Source organism: Hemiscyllium ocellatum, chromosome 10 (assembly GCF_020745735.1).
Source record: "Hemiscyllium ocellatum isolate sHemOce1 chromosome 10, sHemOce1.pat.X.cur, whole genome shotgun sequence".
Lineage (NCBI taxonomy): Eukaryota > Metazoa > Chordata > Chondrichthyes > Orectolobiformes > Hemiscylliidae > Hemiscyllium > Hemiscyllium ocellatum.
Window position 1 is genome coordinate 5,420,322 of NC_083410.1, and position 13,559 is coordinate 5,433,880.

Genomic DNA, 13,559 nt, shown 5'->3' on the forward strand with positions numbered 1-13,559 from the left:
TGATCTGCCCCCTCACAGCACCTTCTCACTTGTCATTCAGGTCACCTCCCAGTATTGGTTTTGTATCTAAACCAACCAAAAATAACCAGAGAGTGTGGATTGTTGTTTAGTTAGATTGATAGCTGGACTGAGCAGGTCAGGCAGCATTTGAGGAGCAGGAAAATCGACATTTTGGGCAAAAGCCCTTCCTCAGGGATTCTGATGAATGGCTTTTACCTGAAACATTGATTTTCCTGCTCCTCGGATACTGTCTGACCTGCTGAGCTTTTCCAGCACCACCCTAATCTTGACTCTAATTTCCAGCATCTGCACTACCCACTTCTGCCTAGCTGGACTGAGCAGATTGTCCTAGCAGGATGGATTTGATTGACTGAATTTGTTTCCAAAAAGGAGCTAGCTCTATTTACAAGGCTAAAGGGATGTGGGGAGAAAGTGGGAACAGGGGACTGAGTTGGATGATCAACCAGAATCCTATTGGATAGTGGAGCTGGGCCGAATGGCCTACTCCTGCTCATGTGTGGTTACTGGAGCTCCGAAGAGAGAGCAGTGATTTGTTTGGAATGTGTAAGATGCTGGATGGGCTCTGTGTGGTGGACGTGAACAGGTAGTTCCCTCTGGTAGCTGAGTTGACCAAGAGACATTGTCTGAAATTAAGGACATGAGATTTTCTTTTTCTCTCTGGAATGTTGGAGCACTCTGCCTCCAGAGGTCAGGGGTCATTCAGTGTTATGGCAGAGATGGAGAGATTGTTGTCAGGCAGGGATTCCGAGGTTATTGGGGGTTGATGGGAATGTGAAATTCGGAACACAAACAGGTCAACCACAATCTCATTGAATGGAAAAGCAGACTTGAATGGCAGAATGGCTTGCTTCTGCTCTTAATTCTTGTTTTTGATAGAATCGTGTGCCCAATGGAATGTTTTAATTGAGTGAGAGAGAGAGAGAAGAGGATTAAACTGTTCGGGAAGGTATTTTAGTAATCCTGCTGAAGGAGCAACACACGGAGTGCAGGCAATGAGTTGGATGGGAGATGAAAAGACATCAAATAGGAGAAGCTAATCATCAGTTAAATATGTCTTGTTCCTGGTCTGGAGCATCTAATTTGGGTCATGAGAGTCTCTATAATGAGGAGGAAGTGGTGATGTGGTGAGGGTACGTTTATTTGTCTTTTAAGACAATAGTGCGCTTCCTGGATGATCAAAGTGAAGCTGGTTTGAGGAGAGTTTGATTACAAAAACTAGTTGCAAATGCATGTGGATAGAGAGGCAATCATTGTATGAAATGAGCTAGAGGTTGGAAAATACACTTCTGCATAGAATTGTTAGAGGAAGGGACATTTTTGGTGGGGGCAATGCCATTTATTAAGGGGTCTTTCCAGAATAGATGGTTTACTGAGTGTTTTACCTGATTGTTGGGGAGGTTCCTGTTCACACACAATGTCAGCAGTGAAAGCTGGGGGGAGGGAGTTTGGGTTCACTTTGTTTGGTGACATTCAGATGCCATTCATTTGTTGTCTTTGCTTTCTTCGGTTGACACGGTCTAAGACCAATCCGGGTTGGGTGAAAACTCCTTTTATATCAGAGAAAAAGCAAAATATTTTCACTATAGTGTCCGCATCAATGGCACCAACGCCCTCCCCTCCTGCCTGCCAACTTGTAACGCTTGTTTCTTCCCCCATGTTGGCTCATTTGTCGTCAATTGGGAAAATCTCCCAGTGGAAGGAGGTAATTTGTCCCATCCAACTCACCTCTACTCGCTCCTCATTGGAGCTGTTAGTTCCTAGGGGAGAAAGTGAGGTCTGCAGATGCTGGAGATCAGAGTTGAAAATGTGTTGCTGAAAAAGCGCAGCAGGTCAGGCAGCATCCAAGGAACAGGAAATTTGACGTTTCGGGCATGATGAAGGGCTTATGCCCGAAACGTCGAATTTCCTGTTCCTTGGATGCTGCCTGACCTGCTGCGCTTTTTCAGCAACACACTTTCAACACTGTTAGTTCCCATCCTGCTTTCTCGCTCTCTCGCTCTCTCTCTGTCAAGTTGGTGACTACCTCATGAGGTGAGGCTCAAACTCCAGTCTAGCGACATGAATGTGTCATTGAGAGATCGAGATGCTATTTTGTGAATGAGAGTCCATCAACTGGATGCAGTTTTCACATCTCAAAGAAGAATGACGTTCTATCAATGTCCTGGTGATTATTTCTCCTTTGGGACAGTATTGCTGGAGATCATTCACCCCATCATGATTTGTAGAATCTTGCAGGTTGCTGCATTTCCTACCCTAACCACACTTTGATAGATCTGCCATCAATGGGGGCAGCATTCTCCAGATCAGAAATATGTTGCATTGAGTTACGCTGTACAGACCCCCACACAAAGTCCGGGCTAAAGCTCCAGTGAGCACTGAGGAGAGTTGCAGAAGATTTTCCCTCATCATTGTTCATCCCTTTCACCATATCACTTACAAACCAAACCAGATGATCTGGTCATTATCCTATTGCTGTTTATGAGAGCTTGCTGTGTGCTGATTGGCTGTAGTGTTTCTGCATTATAGCAAAGTCTACATTATGCAAATACTCTATTTGCTGTAAAAGATGGGCTGAAGGATTTCCCCACATAAAGAAACAACCTCTCAACATCCACCACAATCATTTATGTCTTAATAGGATCATCTCATCCTTCTCAATGTGTAAGTCCAACTTGTCTAAAGTACAATTAATTTGGAATTAGTGAATCATTAGTCCGTACGAGCGTTGGTTCCGTGTTAACTGGATGAAGCAGTGAACTCTCAGGAATGGTTAGCCCCGTGAAATGTTTTGGATTAGTTATTGTTTATTACGCATGCTGAGAGTCGCAGTGGCAACCGATTGAAAATCCGACTGGCAGAGTGAGATACTTGCGCAGGCTGGAGGCTGCATTCCTGGAAGCACGGGGACCCTATGTTGTGTGGACAGATGCATTTCATACGTACGTTGCATCTTTTTTGTGGAACCAAAAGAGTCACAGAGACTATCACTGATCCATTGCCGTGGCAACACCCCTGACCAAATGGAGTCTGTGAGCCTGGACTGAGAATTAAGATTGGCAGTTAACTGCAGCTCCATGCCAATGATGGTCCAACCAATCTGCATCTACCACTCATCTTTTATGAAATAGCATCCCATCTCTATTTAAGCCTGTTTCTACGTGTCCTAGGTGCCAGACTTCCATTTTCTTGTCTCCTTCAGCAGCGATGAGTACACTGTAGTGTGTAAGGCGTAGAAACTCACTGTTACCCACTACAAGTGAACTTCAACTGCATTGCTGTTAGTGGCATCGCAACGTACAGCCTCCTGTTTGCTGTCAGACTGTGTTTGAAAAACTCAGCAGATCAGGAAACATCTGTGGAGAGAAAGCAGAATTTGGGCCCAGTGACCCTTCTTCAGAATGGTTCTTATTTCTTCTGGAGGAGGGTCACTGGAGTTGAAACATTAACTCTGCTTTTTTAGATTAGATTACTTACAGTGTGGAAACAGGCCCTTCGGCCCAACAAGTCCACACCGACCCGCCGAAGCGCAACCCACCTAGACCTGTTCCCCTACATTTACCCCTTCATCTAACACTACGGGTAGTTTTAGCACGGCCAATTCACCTAACCTGCACATTTTTGGATGGTTGGAGGAAACTGGAGCACCCGGAGGAAACCCACGCAGATACTGGGAGAATGTGCAAACTCCACACACACAGCCGCCTGAGGTGGGAATTGAACCTGGGTCTCTGGCGCTGTGAGGCAGCAGTGCTAACCAATGTGCCACCGTGCCAACCACAGATGCTGCCAAACCAGCTGACTTTCTCCTGCACTTTCTGTTTTTGCTTCTGATTTCCAGCATCCACAGTTCTTTGACAGAGAAACCAGATTGGGTTTGCCAGAGTCAAAGAAGGTCCGAAGAAAATTTCCATGTTGGTTGTTGTGAAAAAGCCCAGTGGCCCAGACCCAAATCTTTGACAGTACTGACTTGGTAGTTGGCAGGGTACAATGGAGTGTGTTTACCCGCTACATGAATAAGTAGAAAAGAGTGGCGTTGGAAAAGCACAGCAGGTCAGCAGCATCCGCAGAGCAGGAGAATCAATGTTTTGGGCTTAAGCCCTTCATTTGGATGCTGCCTGACCTGCTGTGCTTTTCCAGCAACACACTTTTCAACTCTGACTCCAGCAGCTGCAGTCCTCCTTTCTCCCAGTACATGAATGAGTATCCGTTAATAAGGCAATTTGTGCTGATAATGTGAAATTCCTCAATAATCTATTCGCAGTGAACTCTTTGCGGCCTGGTATGTGGCTGCTTCTGCTGAGCACCATCAGAAAAGATGAAACATTTCCCAAGAGAAGGCTTAGTGATGATCCGCTAGAGGTCTATCAAATGATACAAGGCTTTGATCAGGGAAAAGTAGAGGGAACGGTTTCACTGCTGGGCGAAAGACTAGCACTAGTAATGACTATATAAGGTTGTGTTGTGTTTCAGTTCATGCAGAGAATCTGAATTGTGCGGCAACATGCACTTTTACATCCATGTTACAGTAAGGAAGTATGGAGAGTGATGGTGGAGACTCTCAATATTGTTCTGGGCTGGCCAGGAAGTTCTCCCGGTCTTCAGTCCTGCCATGAGCTTGCATTGGGAGGCTTTGCAAGTTGATGCTCCAACTGCTGGGCACCCTCTTGGGCCACCCAGTCTGAGGTAGGACTCAAACCCAGCGTTTCTGGCTTGGAGGTGAGGACACTACCCACTGAATCACCTGACCTCCTCCAACTATCAGTCAGAGTTGAAATGTGTGGTGCTGGAAAAGCACAGCAAGTCAGGCAATATCTGAGGAGCAGGAGAGTCAATGTTCCAGATATAAGCCCTTGATCAGGAATGTGCGGTAATCAAGTATCAATCAGTCCCTGATGAATCAAAGGGAGGTCCAAACAAATCTTCATCTACAAACTGGTGAGAATGTGGAACTCTTTTATTGCATGGAATAATTGAGTTGAAAGATGTATTCAAAGGGAAGTTGGTGAGGGCGTTAGGAATTGGAGGCAATGCTGATGGGGCGACATGAAGTAACTAGTGGGAACGAGCCATAAATTCAGAGTATTACCTTTCCAATTCGCACCTCTTCCTGTCTGAACGTGACCCTGTCTGGTGGGTACTCACCCCAATCTTTCTGTGGTACATGAGGAGCAGCGCAGTGTTTTTGTATGATAGGCTGACTTCCAGGAACAGGAACTACATAGTGAAACATTGTGTGCTTTGATGTGTGTAAGTGTACATGTGTGCACATGTATGTGTCTGTCGCATGTATGTGCGCACACGTCAGAATATACATGTCTTTGAGAAACCATGTGTGCGTGAATATGCATGTTGACCGAGTTGCAGAGAATTCATGCACTAATCCACCTCTTGGTTGTCTATAGCTCAATGATTGAGGTCACTGAGTGCCTCACTTGTTGAGGTTTGCTGTGCTTTGGTTCAGCTGTTTAAACTGAGATCGCTTTGGCCCTCGCAGGCAGAGACTCTGTTGAGAGCACCCTATGAAAGGGCTAATGCTGCTGGACCTGAGTTTTGTTCTTCGTCAGAGTCATGTGTGTTGGCAGAACGGAAAGTGACAGGATTTCCTGTGTCACCAGAATGAGCACTGACTGCTGATGAGAGTGAAGACAGTGGGGTGAGCTCAGAATGGGAAATAGCTGTGAACCGTTTGGAGACCAGCGCTGGGGCAGCTGCCTTTCCTTCCGTTTTTCATGCATGAGTCATGAGCAGCCAATTGTAACTTTGGACGGACAAGTGCACCAAACTGCAAAGAAACTTTCTGAACCAATTGCTGGAACCTAATGTGTAAAACTGAGCTGAGAAAACATAAGTGTGGAAACAGGCTATTCAGTCACCATTTGAATGCCTTAAACATTAAGGACGGCGTAATGGCTCAGTGGTTAGCACCGTTGCCTCACAGTGCCAGAGACCCAGGTTCGATTCCCACCTTGGATGACTGTGTGGAGTTTGCACATTCTTCCTATGTTTGCAAACGTTTCCTCCCACAATCTAAGATGAATTGCCCGTGGTGTTGGGTGCAGTAGTTGGGGTAAATAATAGTTGGGGAATGGGTCTGGGTGGGTTACTCTCTTTGGATGGTTGGTGTGGACTTGTTGGGCCAAATGGACTGTTTCCAAACTGTAGGTAATCTAACCTTAAATGTGACACTTAATTTACCCGCGGCAAGCTCCCGTAGGCAATGATATGATAATGGCCAGATAACTGTGTTTTTTTTGTGTGATTGTGAACAAGTGAGGACACCAGGCAGACCCCCCCCTCACTGTAGTTTGAAATAGGAACCATGGGATCTCTTACAATTTCTACCCCACCCAACCCCTGCAAGAAAGCAGGTACAACCTCAGTTCAAAGTCTCATCTGAAAGATGGCACTCTGACAGTGCAGCACATCCGCTGTACTGCACTGTGTGTGTCCGGAACCTTGTGGCTGTGAGCTGAGAATGTGGTAAACATCAGTTGAAGGATTTAGTATTGTTCAGTTTCCCTCTTTCAAATAGTGCCATGGAATAGTGTGCATTAATGAGAACAGGCCAAATGGTGCCACAGTTCATAAGATTTCAATTGACACTGCACCCACAAGCATCTACTCCCTCCACCACTGCAGCAATGTGTACTATCCCAAGATGCACCAGAGAAATTTGTCTTAATGTCGGACAGCACCTTCCAAACCAACGAGGGATATGGGCCGGGTGCTGGCAGGTGGGACTAGATTGGGTTGAGATATCTGATCGGCATGGATGGGTTGGACGGGTCTGTTTCCATGCTGTACATCTACAAGGGCAGCAGGTATTTGGGAACACCACCACTTGTAAGTTCACCTCCAAGCCACTCACCATCCTGACTTTGAAATATATCGCTGTTGCAATCCTGGAATTCCACCCACAGCAGGTGGACTACAGAGTTCAAGGCAGTTCACCGCCACATTCTCTCAAGGGGCAACTAGGGACAGGTAATAAATGCTGGGCCCAGCCAGACACACCCACAAAAATGAATAAATCTCCTTGAGAGAAGTGGTGCCTGTGACAGTGCAGCACTCCCCTGGCACTGCGCTGGGAGTGTCAGCCTGGCGAATGTGTCTGGAGCAGTCGGAGTTTATACAAGGTCAATAGGTGCAGTTGGCTTTTTTTCCTCAGACAGTGCTTTTCCAAGAAGCAGCATTCACAGGCCCCTTTGGACATGCAATGCGTCTCCTATTGGAACAGACAGTGGGTTATGCTGGTAGCACAGGCTGTGATGATTTCCCTCCTGTCATAACCTTCATACCTCATCGCTCCTGATGAGATAAAATTGTAGCTGGCATTCTCCCAAGCAATTTTACTTTTTAAAAAGTCACTCAGTTGTGCTTTTTTTTAAAAAAAGAAGTTTACACTGCGAACTCTGCTGGTATTTTAAGAGTCAAGTTCCCACATACTTTGCTTTTTCCCATGACATGTTTTCCACGTTCCTGGTACATTCAGAGATCTCGACAACCTGTTTGTCCCCTGAAATAAATGCCTACTAGCCTGTGAATCAGTGAAGAAAAAGCCCTGCATTCACATAGCTCCTGCCACATCCTCGGGCCATATAGCAGCCAGTGATGTCCGTTTGAAGTGCATCTGCTGATGTCATTTTGGGATACTGATATTGATACAGATATGATTTATTGTCACATGCACCTCTATGACCTTGCCCTTCCAAATATAATCTACAAAATCCAAACCTACAACACTGAGATATTTCTGAGAGTGTAATCTGGCAGTCCAGTTGGAATTGCTCTGTCACTGCTGACTATACCTTCACCTTTGGCTCTTAGCTCTGAAAGTCTGTCCCTAAACCATTCCTCACTTTCAACCTGACTTTCCTTAACACCCACCTCGGTGACCAAACGTTTGGTGACCGACAACTCCTTATTTAGCTGTCTGATGTTATTTTTGAAATGCATTGCTGTTTTGATCTTTTTAAGAAGTGCGACGTAAATATGAAATGTTGCTGACTGAAAGACGCTTTATGATTTGCATAAATGTATCTGGGTTCCAGATCTTAAAGTGTGTAATGTGTATTGTCATTTATGGAAATTTGGATAAATTTAAAAACGGGAAGCAATGGATGTGGTTTACTGCCGCGATGATTTGATTTGAAAAAAAGAACAAGAAGGTCAACAAATTATTGAGGAAAACAGGATCAGAATCAGTCTTGGTCAGCATTACAGGGAAATCATGATTGACAAATCTTCTGGAATGTTTTGAGGATGTGACCAGTAGAGTGGACAAGGGTGAAGCAATAGATGTTGTGTTTCTGGACTTTCAAAAGGCTTTTGACAAGATTCCACACAAGAGATTAATAAGGACTATTAAAGCTCATGGTATCAGAGGTAATGTATTGACGTGGATAGAGAACTACTTGGCAGACAGGAAGTGGAGAATTGGAATAAACAGGTCCTTTTCAGAATGGCAGGCAGTGACGAGTGGGGTACCGCAGGGTTCAGTGCTGGGACCCCTGCTGTTCACAGTACACATTAACGATTTGTCGAAGGAATTGAATGCAGTGTCTCCAAATTTGCAGATGACACTAAGCTGGATGGCAGGGTGTGCTGTGAGGAGGATGCTAAGAGGCTGCAGGATAACTCGGACAGCCTGGTTGAGAGGGCAAATGCAATATAATGTAAGGTTATTCACTTTGGTCACAAAAACAGGAAGGCAGATTCTGATCTGAATGGTGGCAGTTTAGGGAAAGGTGAGGTGCAGTGAGACCTGGGTGTCATGGTGGAACAGTCACTGAAGGTTGGTATGCAGGTACAGCAGGCAGTGAGGAAATCTAATGGCACACTGGCCTTCATAGTGAGAGGATTGGAGTATCTGAGGAAGGATGTCTTGCTGCAGTTATATGGGGTTTTGGTGAGGCCATGCCTTGAGTATTGTGTGCAGTTTTTGTCTCCTAGTCTGAGGAAGGACATTCTTGCTATTGAGGGAGTCCAGTGAAGGTTCACCAGCCTGATTCCCAGGATGGCAGGACTGACCTGTGAGGAAAGGATGGATAGACTAGGCTTGTACTTACTGGAATTTAGAGGAATGAGGGAGGATCTCATAGAAACATATAAAATCCTGATGGGACTGGACAGGCTAGATGCAGGAGAAATGCTCCTGATGTTGGGATGTACAGAACAAAGAGTCACAGTCTAAAAATAAGGGGTAGGCCATTCACGACTGAGATGAGTAAGAGAGTTGTGAACCTGTGGAGCGCTCTCCCACAGGAGGCTTTTGGGGCCAGTTCATTAGATATATTCAAGAGGGAGCTGGATGTGTCCCTTTCATCAAATTGTTTGATGAAAGGGACACAAAGAAGAACCTGGAAGATAAATAGAAAACAGTTAGTTAGTAAATCCAAGGAAATTTGACAGTGGATCAGGAACCGGGACTGAATAATATTAATGCAAGTGAAACTTCAGTAATGAGAAAATTAGTTGAATTAAAGAGTGACAAATCCCTGAGACTTGACAGCTTCTATCTGAGAGTGTTAAAGGAAATAGGGGAGCACTTTACTGTAGCTCATGCTTCAATGTTTTCAGAAATTTCAGGAATTCCCTAGATACAGGAGTTGTCACTTTACTTTTTAAGAAGAATGATGAGGAAAACCAAGGAATTACAGACCAGTTAGCTTACCATCTGTGGTGGGGGAATTGTCAGAGTCTCTCAGCAAGGATGAAGTAACTGAAAGTTTTCAAGTTGATCAGTTTGAGGGAGAGCCAGCATGTATTCATGACATTCGGTTATACCTGACAAACCCCATTAGAATTTTTGAAGAGGTGACTAAGGTAGTGGCTCGGGGATTGTCTCTGGATATCGTTTGTATGGACTTCCAGAAGACATTTGATGAAGTTCCACATAAGAGACTTTAATTAAGATAGCAAACTACAGGAATGTTTTTATTCATTCACAGGATGTGGCTGTCACTGGTGAAGCCAGCATTTATTACCCATCCCTAATTGCCCAGAGGGCACATTGCTGTGGATCTAGAGCCACATATAGGCCAGACTGGGTGAGGATGGCAGATTTTCTTCCTGAAGGACATTAGTGAATCAGATGAATTTTTTCCAACAATTAGCAATGGATTCATGGTTATTATTAGACTCTGAATTCAAAATTCCACCATCGGCCATTGTGAGGTTTGAACCTGAGTCCCCAGAATATTACCTGGGCCTCTGGGTTAATAGTCTAGTGATTATGCCACCATGCTGTCCCCTCCCTAAAGGAGGGCAAATTAGTGACATGACTGGGAAATTGGTTAAGTGGCAGGTGACAGAAAGTAGGGATGATGGGTAGGTGCTCAAATTGGTAGGATGTGACCAGTAGTGACCCACAAGGATCTGTGTTAGGGTCTCTATTAATCACATCATTACTAACGACTTGGATAATGGCATAGAAAGTCATATATCCAAATTTGCTGATGATACAAATTCAAGCAGCATTGTAGACAGTGTAGGTGATTACATACAATTACAGAGGGACATTGATAGGTTAAATTAATGGACAAAATTGTGGCAGATGGAGTTCAGTGTGAGGTTACCCATTTTGTGCTGAAAGAGGGTAGGGTGCTTTCTAACTGGTGTGAAGTTAAATGGAGCAGGTGTCCCAAGAAACTTGGGAGTTTGGGTGCACAGATCTTTAAAATTTCACAAACGGGTCTGGAAAATAATTAAGAAAACTAATTGAATGCTGGACTTCATATCTATTGAGTATAAGGATACACAAGTTATACTGCAGTTATACAAAATCTCAGTTAAGCTCCAATTATAGCAGATCTGAGCACCACACCTTAGGAAGAGTGTATCAGTACTGGACAGAGTACAGCATAGGTTTTCAAGAATGATACCTGGATTTCATGGGCTAGGTTATAAGGAGGGATTGTACAACTTCGGCCTGTTGTTATTTTTCTGGAATTTGGAAGGTTAAGGGACAATCTAATTGAAAGTTTCAAGATATTAACAGCAAAAGACAAGATAGATAAAGATGAACTATTTCCACTGCTTTAGATTCTACAGTTAGGGACATAGTCTGACAATGAGGGCCAGGCTGTTCAGGAGTGATGTTTGGAAGCACTTCTACACATGTAGGGTTCGAGATGTTTGGAACTCTTCCACAAATGACACTGCGTGCTGGATCAGTTTGTACTTTTAAACCTGAGATAGGTAATTTTTTTGTTAAGCTGGGGTGTTAGGAGTGTGAGCCAAAGACAAGTATATGGAGTTAGGTCACAGATCAGCCATGATCTTTTTGAATGGTGGAACAAGTTTGAGGGGCTGAATGGCCGCCTTCTGTTCCTAAGTTCCTACCAGATGGAGTGGTTGAGGTCATGAACACTGACCATTTGAAGGGTTAAGCATAGAAAGGGCAAAAGCAATCGTGGGATATACCTATAAGGGGAGATGAAGTAATGAAGGAAAACTTGTGTAGAGCCAGCAGGTGCCATGAGGGCCGAATGGCCTATTTCTAGTCAGTCTATCCAATCGATTGTGGGAACCTATCTCTCTTAGCAAGCCACAAGGTTTGTTGAGCCAAACAAGGTTCAGTTGGTTTTTTTTTTGCTCTGGGTGGTGTTGCAGCAAAACGGATCTTTTATTATTTGCCAAGTATTAACTTGGCGAGTTGCTCTGCCTTGACTGACATCTGTTGTTGGTTTTTGGGTCTGTGCAGAGCGCAGGGAAGTGGGTGAGAGGGGAACTCCAGGGATGTTTCCTCTCCACACGAACAGTTTGACTGATGAGCCGTTCAGCAACCCTCGCTTGGAACACGGGGCGGGTCATTGATTCTTTGAGAAAGGAATCAAAGGGGAACATTCCTTTCAGCAGCTAATACTTGCAAAGAAAAAGCAGCACAAAGTATAACGGACATCAAGAAAGTGAAGAAACGGAATGCAATTCTATAATTTAAAGCTTAAAATGCAAAACTGTTAGCATTGAGAAAATGACAGGATTGAAGTATCTTAACTTCAAAATGAAAGGAGTTGATTTACCTTCAAGCACATGTTTGATGCTTTTTAAGCCACTCCATAGCAACAAGACTTATATAAATTCATGTAAAAGTCAATACTACTTCAGAAGAATCAGACTGGATTCAGAATATTGACTCTGTTTCTCTCTCTGTGGATGCTGCCAGACCTGTTGAGTTTCTCTAGCACTCTGTTGTTTATTTCAGATGTTCAATGTCTGCTTTAAGAATTCACAGGTTGACTTCTCGCAGTGTTGCTTGGTGGTTCAGTGCAGTGACAACAGAAGCTTTTACAGAGACAACGTGAATGTTCTTCCTCCAGTGATTTAACAATGGGAGGCTGAATAGATTCCTGGTGAAATTCTACCTAATCCTCACTGGATTAGTTTAGTTGGTAACAGAGTCAGGTACAGAAAGCAAGGGTCTTCATTATATAGAGTCTGGATGTAACTCCTTCCCCCCAACCTGCCAACAACCCCGAACCCAGGCCATTATTGACCAGACTTTCACCTGAGAACCAAAAGGTGCTTCATTTCAGTCTGCTCCTGGAAATTGAAAGTGCTAGCTGGGCTGCTGTCTGACTGCAGTACTGAGGGAATGCTGCACTGCCTTTTGTCCCCTCATATGCTTCCCTTTATTAATCAGTTCATTGAGTATAGGAGTGGTGAGTTCATGTTGTGGCAGCGTAAGACATTGGTTAGGCCACTTTTGGAATACTGTGTGCAATTCTGGTCTCCCAGATATTGGAAAGAAATTGTTAAACTTGAAAGGATTTACAGAAAAGATTTACAGATGTTGCCACGTTTGGAGGGAGAGACTGAATAGGCTGGGTTTTGTTTTCCCCAGAGCATTGGAGGCTGAGGTTATAGCCTTTATAGAGGTTTATAACAGCATGAGGGGCATGGATAGGATAAATAGACAAAGTGTTTTGCCTGGGGTGCAGGAGCCCAGAACTAGAGGGCATTGGTTTAAGGTAAGAGGGGAAAGATATATAAGAGACCTAAGGGGCAACTTTTTCACACAAGAGAGTTGTGCATGTATGGTATGAGCTGCCAGAGGAAGTGGTGGAGACTGGTACAATTACAGCATTTAAAAGGCATCTGGATGGGTATATGAATAGGAAGGGTTTAGAGGGATATGGGTCAAATGCTGGCAAATGGGACTAGATTAAATTGGGATATTGAGTCGGCGTGGATGAGTTGGACCACTTTTTCTGTGGTGCACTCTATGATCAGGATATGTTGAACTGAGCACTCTGTGTCTGTTCAGATTAGTGTAAAGAAAGCCACATTTCCTGTCCTCGATAGCACGACCAACAAACCTACCCAAAAATAATCAACAAGTCGTGCTACTCTTAGGACTTTATGCAATTGTGTACTGCTGATAACAACAGTCCTGTTTACCCACAGCATTTATCAAATGTGTGGGAAGAGCTTTGAGATGTGAGAACGCGATGGGAGAACAAAGACCAATATTTACTTCCTTTTTAGCAACAAACATTAGGGAAGCTGAGATATTGTTTATATATGGTCAATGCACA

General features: G+C 44.2%; 1 protein-coding gene across 2 annotated transcripts in view; it reads left to right on the forward strand.

Annotated features, from left to right (window-relative positions):
• Positions 1-13,559, forward strand: part of phactr2 (phosphatase and actin regulator 2) — a 138,909-nt gene that overhangs the window by 1,122 nt on the left and 124,228 nt on the right. The gene's annotated exons all lie outside the window — the stretch shown is intronic.